This window comes from Lactuca sativa, chromosome 2 (genome assembly GCF_002870075.4).
Source record: "Lactuca sativa cultivar Salinas chromosome 2, Lsat_Salinas_v11, whole genome shotgun sequence".
In the NCBI taxonomy this organism is placed as follows: Eukaryota; Viridiplantae; Streptophyta; class Magnoliopsida; order Asterales; family Asteraceae; genus Lactuca; species Lactuca sativa.
In genome coordinates this window covers 121,420,277-121,435,350 of record NC_056624.2, presented here as the reverse complement: position 1 = coordinate 121,435,350, position 15,074 = coordinate 121,420,277, and the positions used below count along the sequence as shown (strand labels likewise).

The window sequence follows — 15,074 nt, the reverse complement described above, 5'->3', positions numbered from 1 at the left end:
AATCCTGTAACAAAAAAGGTACTCATAAGCAAAGATGTTATTTTTTATGAAGCAAAAGCTTGGAATGAACCTTTAAGAAGTGAATAGAACAGTGCACACATCCCGGTGAGCATTTGTTCAGGAAAAGAAAGCAATGAGGAGGGAAATGAGATGAATACACACACACACACACACACACCTGTCAATGACAACTCAGTACAATCCATCGATGAATCTTCAAGTTCATCTAAAGAACCACCTCGTGTTAGAAGGATCAAGAAAAAACGAAGCATGGCAGACCTATATGAAAACACTCAAAGATTGGACTTTGAAGACATGGCTAACTATGCTCTTTTTGTTGATGCTGATCCTATTACTTTTGAAGATGCAATTCAAGATAAGAAATGGAGAGATGCAATGGATGCAGAAATAAGGTCAATTCTGAAGAATGATACATGGGAACTAGTTGATCCACCCAAAGATCATAAATCTATTGGTGTCAAATGGGTATATAAAACCAAACTTAATGAAAGAGGAGAGGTTGAAAAATATAAGGCAAGTTTAGTCGCCTAGGGATACAAACAAAAGTTCGGAATTGATTACCATGAGGTATTTGCTCCGGTAATCAGACTAGAAAGAATTCGTTTGGTTCTTTCTTTAGCAGCACAAAATGAATGGGATGTGCATCAAATGGATGTGAAATTGGCCTTCCTTAATGGCACACTTGAAGAAAACGTGTACATTGATCAACCAACTGGATATGTGAAGAAGGGGGAAGAGTATAAAGTTTGTCACTTGAAAAAGGCCTTGTATGGTTTAAGGCAGGCACCCCGTGCCTGGTACAGTAGAATTGAAAAGTACTTCCTGGATAATGGCTTTAAGAAATGCCCCTTCGAGCATACCCTCTTTGTCAAAGAGGCTACTAAAAAAATCTTAATTATTTGTTTGTATGTTGATGATTTGGTTTTTACAGGAAACTTAGAGGAAATGGTTCGTGAATTTAAGGAATCTATGAAAACAGAATTTGAAATGACTGACATGGGACTATTGCATTACTTCTTGGGAATAGAGGTAAAGTAGGAGCAAAAGAGGATCTCAATTTCCCAACACAGGTATGCTAAGGAACTGCTTAAACGCTTCAACATGGTGGGTTCTTCACCTGTCTTTACACCAATGGAGTTTGGATCAAAATTCTCAAAAAATACATCCGAAAATGATGTGAATCCTAGTCTATATAGGAGTATGGTAGGTAGCCTTATGTATTTAACTGCAACAAGACCCGATATCATGTTTTCTGTAAGTGTTATTAGTTGCATCATGGAGAATCCCAAGAAAAGTCATTGGGAAGTTGGTAAGCATATATTGCGTTACATAAATGGTACTCTCAATCACGGGCTTATCTATACTAGAACTGAGGATGCAAGTTTGAGAGGTTTTAGCGACAATGATTGTTACACCCCAAAAACCGAAGGCGGAAACATTTCCGGGGCGGACTCCTCGTTGAGTATCAAATCCAATGCACATAGTAAGCAAAGTAGACAACCGTTACATTACATATATAATAGTTTACATTTGTTTCAAAAGTAAAGTTATACATGTGATACATAGTATATATAAACAAAATGAGACGAGTCTTCTACGCACTCCGTCTTCACCGAAAGAGATCGTCGGGTACCTGTCTAACACGTACCTGAGAATACAAGCAGATTGAAAATCAACATAAAGCTGGTGAGTTCATAAGCGGTTTTGTTTTGTGAAAAATGTATGAGTTCCTTTGGTTTCCTGAAAAAGTGGTTATCCAAGAAAATCCCATATTTTCTTAAAAGTTGGTTACCAAATCCAAAATGTTATGAAAAAGATGTATTCTGAAAACATAATTATTCTTGTGAATTGTAAAGTTTAGTTATCCAACTTGTTACAATTTTCTGCTTACGTACTACTGTTACTCAGGAAAATCCTATATTTTCCTACATGTGTGTGTGTGTGAACTGTTACCAATTCTGATTATGTTTAATGTTATCCCCCAGGAAAATCCCATATTTTCCTGAACGTGTGTGTGTGCGAATTCTCCTGAAAGTCTGATTATCCTTAATTGTACATTAGTTTTATTACGTACATAAAACTAATAATTAACTGTGAAGTGTTCATAATCTTGATTGTGAGTTCCATAACCATACTTCAGACCAGATATGACTCGAGTCGTGGCCAGTATCCTTTTTATGGCTTCGTCACCCTTGAACCTTTCGGTTCGGCTGTAGCTAGCAGCCAGGTGCGGGATTGTCAGTCCCGTATAGATCTATACACTCAAGTCACGCTCCCTATCTAAGAGATTCTGGTTACAGGTGCGGTCCTCCACTCGCGTATCTCTGTGGAGTGTTCACCGAGGACATGTCTCCAATCTTTAAGATTACTCTTTACTCTCGTGCCTAGGGAAGTAGTATCTATGACTAACTAAGTTCTAATGGTGTGTGTCCTTTACACTCGAGCCTAGGTGTTTTATTAAGGACATTACAAATGTTTTATGTTTTCTATTGGTGTCTATCCTTTACACTAGAGCCTAGGGTGTTTTATTACAGACATTACAAATGTTTTATGTTTTGTAATCGTGTCTATCCTTTACACTCGAGCCTAGGCTGTTTTATTACAGACATTACAAAGGTTTTAAGATCTCTATCAATATAAGTGTGAACAATAAATTGTGAAACATAACAGTATATAATAAGAATTGAAATCATTTAAACAAACAACTCTGCAAGTTAAAACAGTTTGTTAGTAGGTTTTCAATTCTTAAAAGTGTGCGAATTATGAAATTATTTAAGTAAAATAATGAATTTAAGTACAAGATATAATTGTACTTTTGCTTGTATTCCCCCCTGAAAACATTTAAAAACCATTGTAAAAAAAAGTAGGGGTATGAACTCACCGGACGCGGAATGTGACGACTAGGATGCTAAACGTCGAATCGAGGCTTGAATACGAGCGAGGTTCCTATGTAATATGAAATGGTATACAAATATATCTAATTAGATTTATAAACTCTAATTAGATATGATATTACACTCCAATGAGCGAAAACAATTCAAAACGAGTGTTTGGAGTGACCCGGGTGACATCTACGGACGTGTATTGATGCGAGGGACTTGGGATTTGAGTTTACTCTTGAAGAGTAAACTCCCTAATGAATTTTCGTCCATATACACCACTCACACATGAGTTCATGGCCGTGAACTCATGTTGGCAAGATTTATGGTGCTTAATGGGTCAATAACACTTGGGAAGGGTTGGAACAATTTTATCTAAGGCATGGAATGAATTTAAATCACCAATAAGAACACTTAAGGGAGTTTACGGCCCTAGCATGGAGCTTACGGCCATAAACTCCTAAACTCTCCTTGAATGAGTGAGTTAAAGGCCTTAGATTAATCACATGTGATTCCAATAATTTTTACAAGCCTTGGTATGAATTTAGGGCATCAAATAACACATTTTTAGGAGTTTACGGCCCTGGAGCACATGCTATGGCCGTAAACTCTCAAATGAAGATTTTTGATATATTTAAGGTCTCTAAACTATTTTTGCTTGGTTCTATGATTTATTCCAAGGCTTTTGGTGGTGATGGGTGGCTTTCTAACATGTTTGAAATGTGTTTACTCCCATGTTTGAGGGGTTTACGGCTCAAGCATATGTCTTGGCAGTAAACTCATTCAAATCCTTCAAAATCCATGTCTAGAGTGTTCTAAGTCCATTCCATGAAGTCGTTTAGCCATATCTAAAGTCTAGTTGTGGTTTGGAAGGGTTTTGTTGCTCAACCCCCCCCCCCCCCCCCTTTTCATGTGTTTACGGCCTAAGGCTGTTCCAGGGCCGTAAACACATGTTTATGGTCCTATTCCATGATTTAGACACGAAAATGAAGGCTATGGATGCTATACTAAGGGCTAAGATGATTATCTTGGTGATTTGAAGCCTAAATTTGATGTTTTGGACCTTGAATCTAGCTTGAGGAGAGAGGTTAGAGAGAGATGGTTGTGAAATGAAGCAAAAGCTTCAAATGAAAGCTTGGATCTCTTTAAATAGTGTCTAAGTTCGGGACACAGTGGAATTCTACCCGATACCAGCGTGAGACGGGGCTTTTGGTCGCACCCGGCCAAATTGCCGTAACCCGATATAGCTGATTCTAGAAATGTTCCGACCACTAATACGAGGTGTTAGAATGAGTTCTAAGGGTATTAAGACATTCATTAAGTCATAAAATAATATCCACATTAATGACTTAATTAAATGTCGGAATTGGAAACGAAATTGGAAACGGCGATTGGATGATCGAAATGAGTCGCGACAAGGGGTACAAGCAGTGATACGAATTTCGGGTTGTTACATTATCCCCACGTTAGAGGGAATTTCGTCCCGAAATTCAAAGATTCGAACACAGATCACGAAGTGAAAAGAGATGTGAGGATGAATCTACTGCTTCGGGTCTTCATGCTCCAAAGTGGAATCGGGTCTCCGCTTGACATTTCAGCGAACCCTCACTGTCAGGATGTGGCTTTGTTACGCAAGACTAACCTCTCGATCCATGATCTCAATTGATTCATCCATGAAGGTTCGGACTTCCGTTGGTTTCGATCTCATCAAGGGAGTTCTAGGGTTTCGTCAGGTCGGCAATCCTTACTATCAAAGATGTGGAATGCCAGATGGTTGCTGCTGAGTTCTAAAGATAGCTCGAAGAGGGCTATGGAATCGATTCCTAACGAGGATCTCGAAGGGTCTAATGTTCCATGAGTTAAGTTTTCCGCACTTCCCAAGGCATACTATGTCTTTCCAGAGTAAAACTTCCAACAAGTGGGTACATATTCATGTGGCAGAGTAGCTAAGGGTCCGATGGTTCTAAAGGAAACTTCTACGTGAGTCTACGATCATAGCCGACGGGATCCAAGAATTGACGGGTTTCTATGGGTATCCCCAGTTCCGACTGATTCTTTATTGCCTTAGCTTTTGGAGAGGTTCACAAATATGACTGCTTTGCTTGTCTACTTGACCAGGAAAATGGTTTGATCGAAGGGTACCACTACTACCTTGTAGCGATCATATCAAGCCCTGGTTGCTCTCTTGGACACATCGTGCTCACTAAGGTTTTTGGACTATGAGGTAATTCCAGGGACTTGGTCGATGCGAGACTGGACTACGCGTTAGGAAAGAATTCTCAAGAATCCTTTGGAAACAGTATCGGGGAAAGAATTGCAGACTTCTCGTTTCTCGATGATCACATGAACGAGGAATACATGGGAAAAACTTTTTAAGCTTTGATGCACGAAGATCATGAGAGTCGGGTCGGAGGAAGGTTAAGACGTATGGCTTTCTCGAAACCAAGAATAACAGCATGAATGAGGCTCGGTCATTACATGCCAAAGATGGCATCAAAGCATTTCATGAAAAGGTTGCCATTAGATCGAACAGAAAAGAATAATTGTTCGGATTAAGGATACAATCTACGGATATGACGTTAGCGTCCCCATTCTCACTTGATAACCATCTCGACGGTATACATTTTCGATTACTCACAAATGAAAGGGTTTTAAAGATGTTCAAATGGATGGTTAGCGAATTTCTTTCAGCAATAAAATCGAAAAGAATCACAGGCATAACATTCAACGGGAAATATACCTGTGGCAATGGTGGGATTGGTAGCTGTCTCCTCTTGTCCTACCGCTAGAACACTTCCGGCGTTGCCAGGTGTTACTGCCTTGGGGCAGTTTCTCTTGAGATGTCCAACTTCTCCACAACCATAGCAGGCCTGACCAATGCCCGCTCCGGAAGTTTGACTCGTTGATTGAGTTGGTGTCTTACAGTTTTTCGCCATGTGACCCTTTATGCCATATTTGTTGCAAAATACCTCTATACATGAACCGGAAGGAAAGTGATGATAGTTGCACTTGTCACAACTAGGAAGGCTTCCAGCATACCTACTGACAGGTTTTCGAGTTGAGGATCCAACAACAGAGACAGCTGCAGGGGAAGTGGCAGCGTGAACTGCTACTATTTGCTGTCTCTTCGAAGATTCATGTGATGTTTGACTTTTCTCCTTCTTCCTGATTTTTCTTTTCTCACCACTCCTCTTTGTCGGCTAAGGAGTGGTAGCGGCCTCCTCTAGGTCGTCACTATGATCGATTAGGATTTGTGCTAAGTGTTTGGCGCTGTCGTATGTATCCGGCCTTGCAGCTATGACATTTCCTTTCGTTGGCTGGGTCAGCTCCCAGATGAATCTCTCTATCTTCTTACTCTCCGGGGTAACCATTCCCGGGCAGAGTAATGCCAAGTCGTCGAACCTGGAAGTGTAAGCAGTGATGTCGGAACCTTTCATCTTCAGGTTCCAGAGTTCGTGTTCTAACTTTTTCATTTCGCCCCGAGGGAAGTACTCAGCCAGCAGAAGTTTCTTCATGGCTTCCCAACCCATGGTGTTGGCTACAGGTAAGGTTAGGGATTTGACTCGGCCATTCCACCACGTCAGGGCTTTGTCGATAAAGGTGCAGGCGGCAAACTTCACTTTGTCAGATTTTGAGTAGGCGCAAATTTCAAAGATGGATTCGATCTTCTCGAACCATCGGGTGAGGGAAATGACACCTCCAGTGCCATCAAAGGACGTGGGTTTTGCGTTCATGAAATCCTTATATGAACCTTCTTTGCGGTGTCCTTGACTGCTTTCTTGGTTTTGGGTTTGGGTACCACCTCCCGAACCACCGGAACCGCCAGAGTTTCGTTGAGATATGGCAGCTGCCACTGCGGCTGTAACAGCTGCCTGGAATACTACAGGATCAATTTGGGGAGGAGGTGGTGGCGAAGGGTTGTTGGTCTTGGAGCTGGGTCTCTTTCTTGGAGGCATCTTGATCTAATAAGATCAAGAAAGAGAGGATGATAAGTCCTCTGAATTGAATCAAGAGATATAACGAATATATGCTGAATAAGCGATAAAGCAGGAAAGAGCTATCTAAGCGGGAAAAGTATCGCTGAGGGAATGATTAAAGAACAATGCGTGAACAAGGAGTTCTACCAAGGATTGGCTCGAGAAATACTCCCATAGTATTTCATGATTTGTTACGACGCTGGTTCCATGTTTGTGGTATTAGGGTAAATTTTAGGCATGCCGCATACTACAGTCACTCCCAAGCACATGTTGGCCGTGTCTCGAATGAATATAGTTGGCCAGGCTATATTGATCCTAGACACGACTACATAACTGCCCAGGTTTAACGCAGTACACAACACCCATTTACTTATGTTTTGTTCTACTTGTAGTTACGGATCTCGACGGTTCGGTATACTTATATACTTTTGAAAATAATTCTATTTTGAAGGATACTTTTAGTTCAGAGCACTTTAGGCCCCTTAATGTTTATAGTTTTATACCATGTAAGGTTTGGTATACTTTATTCACTATAAACAAGGGCTCTGATACCAATCTGTCACACCCCGAAAACCGAAGGCGGAAACATTTCCGGGGCGGACTCCTCGTTGAGTATCAAATCCAATGCACATAGTAAGCAAAGTAGACAACCATTACATTACATATATAATAGTTTACATTTGTTTCAAAAGTAAAGTTATACATGTGATACATAGTATATATATAAACAAAATAAGACGAGTCTTCTACGCACTCCGTCTTCGCCAAAAGAGATCGTCGGGTACCTGTCTAATACGGACCTGAGAATACAAGCAGTTTGAAAATCAGCATAAAGCTGGTGACTTCATAAGCGGTTTTGTTTTGTGAAAAATGTACAAGTTCCTTTGGTTTCCTGAAAAAGTGGTTATCCAAGAAAATCCCATATTTTCTTAAAAGTTGGTTACCAAATCCAAAATGTAATGAAAAAGATGTATTCTGAAAACATAATTGTTCTTGTGAATTGTAAATTTTAGTTATCCAACTTGTTACAATTTTCTGCTTACGTACTACTGTTACTCAGGAAAATGCTATATTTTCCTACATGTGTGTGTGTGTGAACTGTTACCAATTCTGATTATGTTTAATGTTATCCCCCAGGAAAATCCCATATTTTCCTGAACGTGTGTGTGTGCGAATTCTCCTGAAAGTCTGATTATCCTTAATTGTACATTAGTTTTATTACGTACATAAAACTAATAATTAAGTGTGAAGTGTTCATAATCTTGATTGCGAGTTCCATAACCATACTTCAGACCAGATATGACTCGGGTCATGGCCAGTATCCTTTTTATGACTTTCGTCACCCTTGAACCTTTCGGTTCGGTTGTAGCTAGCAGCCAGGTGCGGGATTGTCAGTCCCGTATAGATCTACACACTCAAGTCACGCTCCCTATCTAAGAGATTCTGGTTACAGGTGCGGTCCTCCACTCGCGTATCTCTGTGGAGTGTTCACCGAGGACGTGTCTCCAATCTTTAAGATTACTCTTTACTCTCGTGCCTAGGGAAGTAGTATCTATGACTAACTAAGTTCTAATGGTGCCTGTCCTTTACACTCGAGCCTAGGTGTTTTATTAAGGACATTACAAATGTTTTATGTTTTCTAATGGTGTCTATCCTTTACACTCGAGCCTAGGGTGTTTTATTACAGACATTACAAATGTTTTATGTTTTGTAATGGTGTCTATCCTTTACACTCGAGCCTATGGTGTTTTATTACAGACATTACAAAGGTTTTAAGATCTCTATCAATATAATTGTGAACAATCAATTATGAAACATAACAGTATATAATAAGAATTGAAATCATTTAAACAAACAACTCTGCAAGTTAAAACAATTTGTTAGTAGGTTTTCAATTCTTAAAAGTGTGCGAATTATGAAACCATTTAAGTAAAATAATGAATTTAAGTACAAGATATTCTTGTACTTTTGCTTGTATTCCCCCCTGAAAACATTTAAAAACCATTGTAAAAAAAAGTAGGGGTATGAACTCACCGGACGCGGAATGTGACGACTAGGATGCTAAACGTCGAATCGAGGCTTGAATACGAGCGAGGTTCCTATGTAATATGAAATGGTATACAAATATATCTAATTAGATTTATAAACTCTAATTAGATATGATATTACACTCCAATGAGCGAAAACACTTCAAAACGAGTGTTTGGAGTGACCCGGGTGACATCTACGGACGTATATTGATGCAAGGGACTTGGGATTTGAGTTTACTCTTCAAGAGTAAACTCCCTAATGAGTTTTCGTCCATATACACCACTCACACATGAGTTCACGGCCGTGAACTCATGTTGGCAAGATTTATGGTGCTTAATGGGTCAATAACACTTGGGAAGGGTTGGAACAATTTTATCTAAGGCATGGAATGAATTTAAATCACCAATAACAACACTTAAGGGAGTTTACGGCCCTAGAATGGAGCTTACGGCCGTAAACTCCTAAACTCTCCTTGATTGAGTGATTTAAAGGCCTTAGATTAATCACATGTGATTCCAATAATTTTTACAAGCCTTGGTATGAATTTAGGGCATCAAATAACACATTTTTAGGAGTTTACGACCCTGGAGCACATGCTATGGCCGTAAACTCTCAAATGAAGAGTTTTGATATGTTTAAGGTCCCTAAACTATTTTTGGTTGGTTCTATGATTTATTCCAAGGCTTTTGGTGGTGATGGATGGCTTTCTAACATGTTTGAAATGTGTTTACTCCCATCTTTGAGGGGTTTACGGCCCAAGCATATGTCTTGGCCATAAACTCATTCAAATCCCTCAAAATCCATGTCTAAAGTGCTCTAAGTCCATTCCTTGAAGTCATTTAGCCATATCTAAAGTCTAGTTGTGGTTTGGAAGGGTTTTGTTGCTCAAAACCCCCCCTTTTTCATGTGTTTACGGCCTAAGGCTGTTCCAGGGCTATAAACACATGTTTATGGTCCTATTCCATGATTTAGACAAGAAAATGAAGGCTAAGGATACTATACTAAGGGCTAAGATGATTACCTTGGTGATTTGAAGCCTAAATTTGATGTTTTGGACCTTGAATCTAGCTTGAGGAGAGAGGTTAGAGAGAGATGGTTGTGAAATGAAGAAAAAGCTTCAAATGAAAGCTTGGATCTCTTTAAATAGTGTCCAAGTTCGGGACACGGTGGAATTCTACCCGATACCAGCGTTAGACGGGGCTTTTGGTCGCACCCGGCCAAATTGCCGTAACCCGATATGGCTGATTCTAGAAATGTTCCGATCACTAATATGAAGTGTTAGAATGAGTTCTAAGGGTATTAAGACACTCATTAAGTCATAAAATAATATCAACATTAATGACTTAATTAAATGTCGGAATTGGAAACGAAATTGGAAACGGCGATTGGATGATCGAAATAAGTCGCGAAAAGGGGTACAAGCAGTGATACGAATTTCGGGTTGTTACAGTGATTATGGTGGGTGTATAGATGATAGTAAAAGCACCACAGGCTATATTTTTAACCTTGGCTCTGGAGCCATATCATGGAAAATGAAAAAGCAAAATGTAGTCGCCATATCTTCTGCTGAGGTGTAGTACATTTCACTTTCAATGGCTGGCTGCCAAGCTTTGTGGCTTAGGGGTATTTTGGTCACACTAGGAAAATACCAAATCAATGCAACAAAGCTTTTCTGTGATAACAAATCTGCCATAGCTCTGTCAAAAAACCCTATATTCCATGGAAAAGTAAGCATATTCGAATTAAATATCACTTCATCCGTGAACTTGTTGCAAACAAAGATGTGGAAGTTTGTTTTTTGTGGAACAAAGGATCAGTTAGCAGATGTATTTACCAAGGCTTTGCAAGTGGGTAACTTCAATCGTTTGAAGAAGAATCTTGGAGTATCTGAAATCTAGCTTAAGAGGGGAATGTTAGAGTTAAGCTAGATACTTTGTAAATATTATCTAATTATAATCAGTTAGTTGGTGTTTATAGTAAAAGTCGTTATCAGTTATGTAACCGTCCTAATGAATGGACGTGATGGTTAGGGATGTTAGGGATATATAAATATGTAAACTCTGTTAATTAATAAAGCAGTTGACATTTACGTATGATAAATCATCTTCTTCTTCTTGTTTATCCATAATTTCTTCCAACACAATTGACAAACGAATAGGTCGTTCATATCGGGTACAAGATTTTCTAATTGTAGTTATTGCCGAGGTTCCAACCTGAAAATATTGAGCATAACAAGATCATGTATAAGAAGGTGAATAGGATGGCGGCGAAGAAGGGGTGCACCCCATCCCAACTATCATTGGCTTGGGTTCACCACCAGGGGAATGATGTGGTGCCAATTCCAGGAACCACAAAGATTGAGAATCTTGAACACAACATTGGAGCTTTATCTGTGAGACTAACATCAGAAAAGACATGGCTGAACTTGAAGCCATTGCTTCATCTGATTCAGTTAAGGGTGGTCGATATTGGGATGGTATTCCAACATTTAAGGACACCGAGACTCCTCCATTGTCATCTTGGAAATCTTGATCAGCACGTTGTTTCTTGTGTGTTGCTATATATAGACACATAAGATATGTTTTTACTATAAGAATGTTTCATTTGTAAACTAATAAAAAAACAAAGGGAATACAGCAAGGGCCTAGCTACTTTGAAGGTAGCTAGGACCTACCTATTTTTCTTAATATTAGTAATATTAATATAAAATATATATGAAAAAATTGGTGAATATCTCATTAGTGTTATAGTACCTATGTAATTTTTGGAAAAATAAAAATAAAAATACATCAACCTAAATTTTATATAAAATAATCCGTTTAAAATAGTCCACCACACAGGGGCAGACCTTAGTGGAGCCTAGGGGGTCCCGGGTTACTATTCAATTTCCGGCACATACGTAGTGTAAAAAAATATCTTTTCTATTAGGTATACCGGCTTGAAGTACGAGTGACGTCCCTACGAAAACATTATGTGTCCGTCACTGCCACTACGTAAATTCATTTAAAATTTATTCATTACGCAACAGATCAATCCATTTAAAATAATAACAGAAAACTTTACCAAATGTGATCACTAATTGAGATCTCCTAACGCTTGACGCCTCAAAGGTTCTTGCATGTTTGATCGATAGATCCACTGCCCGTCATCCGTCGTCTGGCGAGGCCACCAACAATCATTATCCTTCCACCGGGTGCCACTTCTTCCTGCTTATATTTATATATTTCAATTTTTGGATGATAGTTTAATATCATTAATTAAAAAAAGTGTTTTAGAAAGTATCGATAACGATATAATTATTAATATATATTTCAAGATATAAGACGTTAGAGTTTAAATGTAAAATTATTATAAATAGTGAAGTTATGTTTAATTATTTTAAGGTATACAACCCGACCCAATACAATTCGTAATTTTTACTCTTTTGTTTTTTTAGTTTGAGTAAATTACATGAATGGTCCCTATGGTTTGGGATAATTTACAAGTTTAGTCCGTAGCTTATTTTTTTAACTCAGAAGGTCCTTGCTATTTATTTTTGTTACGTGTTTGGTCCCTACTGTTTGTTTTTGTTACACGTTTGGTCTCTATCTTACTTAAAAATACTATTATTTAAATAGAGAAAAATGATGGATTAGGTAATTAAGATGAGGGGTAGGGGTGGGGGTGTGTTAATTTAAAAAAAAAAATCAAAAAATCAAGGGAAACATAGTCCTTTTAGGTAAGAAAGGGACCAAGTGCGTAACAAAACAAACAGTAGAGACCTTCCGAGTTAAAACAATAAGTTAGAGACCAAACGTGCAAATAACCATAAACCATAGAGACCATTCGTGTAATTTACTCTTTTTGTTTCATTTACATAAAAAACTACATGGTTTTTGGTTCTAGATTCGCCACTACGGTTAGGGTTTATTATGAGTAAATCTATATGTACCATTCTAAATTCCATCGTGTAACCCGTGTAAATGGAATAGCGTGTAGCTCCATAATTTGACAATTTATATGAGTACGAGGTAGTGTAGTAGCACCATTTATTATTCAAGCAAAAAGGTAGTGTATTAGCACCATTTATTATTCAAGCAAAAAGTGAAATACAATGATGGGAAAGATAACTATAAATATCATCGTATTACAACAATTCCGTTATCATTAGTTTGTACTTCAAACCTTGATGAGTTTCACAATCCCTTGATATTTCCATTTCTTCCATTTGTTTTCCCTTTTTCATTATCCTTAATTTTTATGTATCCGTAATCATGAAATCACTTTTTTTTTTTCCTTTTGCAACTTCATTGAATGACTTAAACATATATATCATATTGTTTTTAGCATGCATATATCCACCCCACCAAGAAGAAGAATCAAAATGTTATTAATTTTATACATAATTAAGGGTATTTTCATAATTTATGCCTAGTTTGTTACAAGTTCGTTATTAATAGTTAGTTAAAAGATTTTTGTATATATTCGTTGTACTTTTCTGATTTCATAATCTATGAGAATATTTTCTCCATTTCATTCTCTCTCTCTCTCTCTCTCTCTCCCTCTCCCTCTCTCTCTCTCTCTCTCTCTTATGGTATCAGCTTAACTCGATTCATGTTTCAACTCTCTCTCTCTCTCTCTCTCTCTCTCTCTCTCATGGTATCAGATTAACTCGATTCATGTTTCAATTTTCGCAATCTCGGTTCACATTCGTTTTCTTTTAAGCTTCATCAACGGTTGAATCATGATCAATTCCTTCTACTAACACCACTGAATATCCAATTTTGTTTGATTCTCTACATGAAAGTGGTGTTACTATGTTGTTTTCACTTTCAAAAGCAAACTATTTTTTTATGGCTCTATTTCACTACCAGCAAGTGATTCTTCCACCTATTCCATTTGGTTTGGTGTGAAATACTTTTTTAATCCTGTTTTGTTTTTACAAACTGCATGACATATATAGAATGAACTTCATCAAAGGTATGAATAATCCTATGGTGCTTTAATCTATCAAATCCAACAACAATTGTATTTAATTTCACAAAAACACTACTGATTTCTCCACTTACTTCACAAAACTAACTAAAATTTAGGAGGAATTGAAAATTGTTCATGATACTCCAAATTATACTTGTGGTGCGACTGCTAAACTTCACAAATATCTTGAAGATCAACAATTAATCCAATTTCTGATAGGATTAAAAGAATCTTACTAGATTATTTGAGGCCAGATCTTAATGGTGCAGCCTTTTCGTACTGTCTATAAGCAAAAAACACCTAAAAACAACATTAAATAATTATATATGACGAACAAAACATCAAGAAAACATTAAAAAGTATATTGAAATAAAACGTCAAAAATATAAAAAGATTTTTAAACCACAAAAACAAAGATAAACAAATAAAATAAATAATAAATAATAATAATAATATGATTTTATATAATTTAGATAATTGATTTAAAAAATAAAAACAATTTTATAAATAATCTATTTTAATTCTATTAAAATATAAATAAAAAAGAATTATATATATATATATATACACACACACACACACACAAACACACATACACACACACACACACATATATATATATATATATATATATATATATATATATATATATATAATAAATTGTTAAAAGAAAAAGAAAAAAGAAGGAAAGTGTAATTTGGTCTTTTTATATGGGCCAATGACCAACAGTGTAATTTTCACAAACCACATGAATCTAACCTATCAAGTTTTAAACTTAGGGACCAAAACAGAGAATTCAACCAAACTATAGGGACCATTTATGTAACTTGTTGTTAATATTATGATGTAATACTTAGGGTCGACAATTATAATCTATTTTAAAGTAATGAAGAGGTATTGTTTGACTATTATGTGATTTATGTGATTTATGTGATTTATGTACAATATACGTGCTTATAACGATGTAATAAAATAATAATAAAATCATGCATCAAAAATAAATTAATAGATACACTCAATATCTATGAAGAATGTTAAAGTAGTTGTAACATGGATTTCGCTGATATAAGAAACGCTAAAATCTGACATATAACGAAGAAGTTATGACTTGTCGAAGTTTTGTAACAAAACCGACACGACGTTGTGTATCTTAAAAAGTCAGTTTGCGATAAAATACTTTTTAGCCTTAACTATCTAAACAAAAGTCATA

The 15,074-nt window shown here is 37.1% G+C and overlaps 1 pseudogene; it reads left to right on the top strand.

Annotated features, from left to right (window-relative positions):
* LOC111877399 (probable aldo-keto reductase 3) overlaps nt 1-11,440 on the top strand; it is a 29,030-nt pseudogene extending 17,590 nt beyond the window's left edge.
* Nucleotides 11,441-15,074: the final 3,634 nt, after the last annotated feature.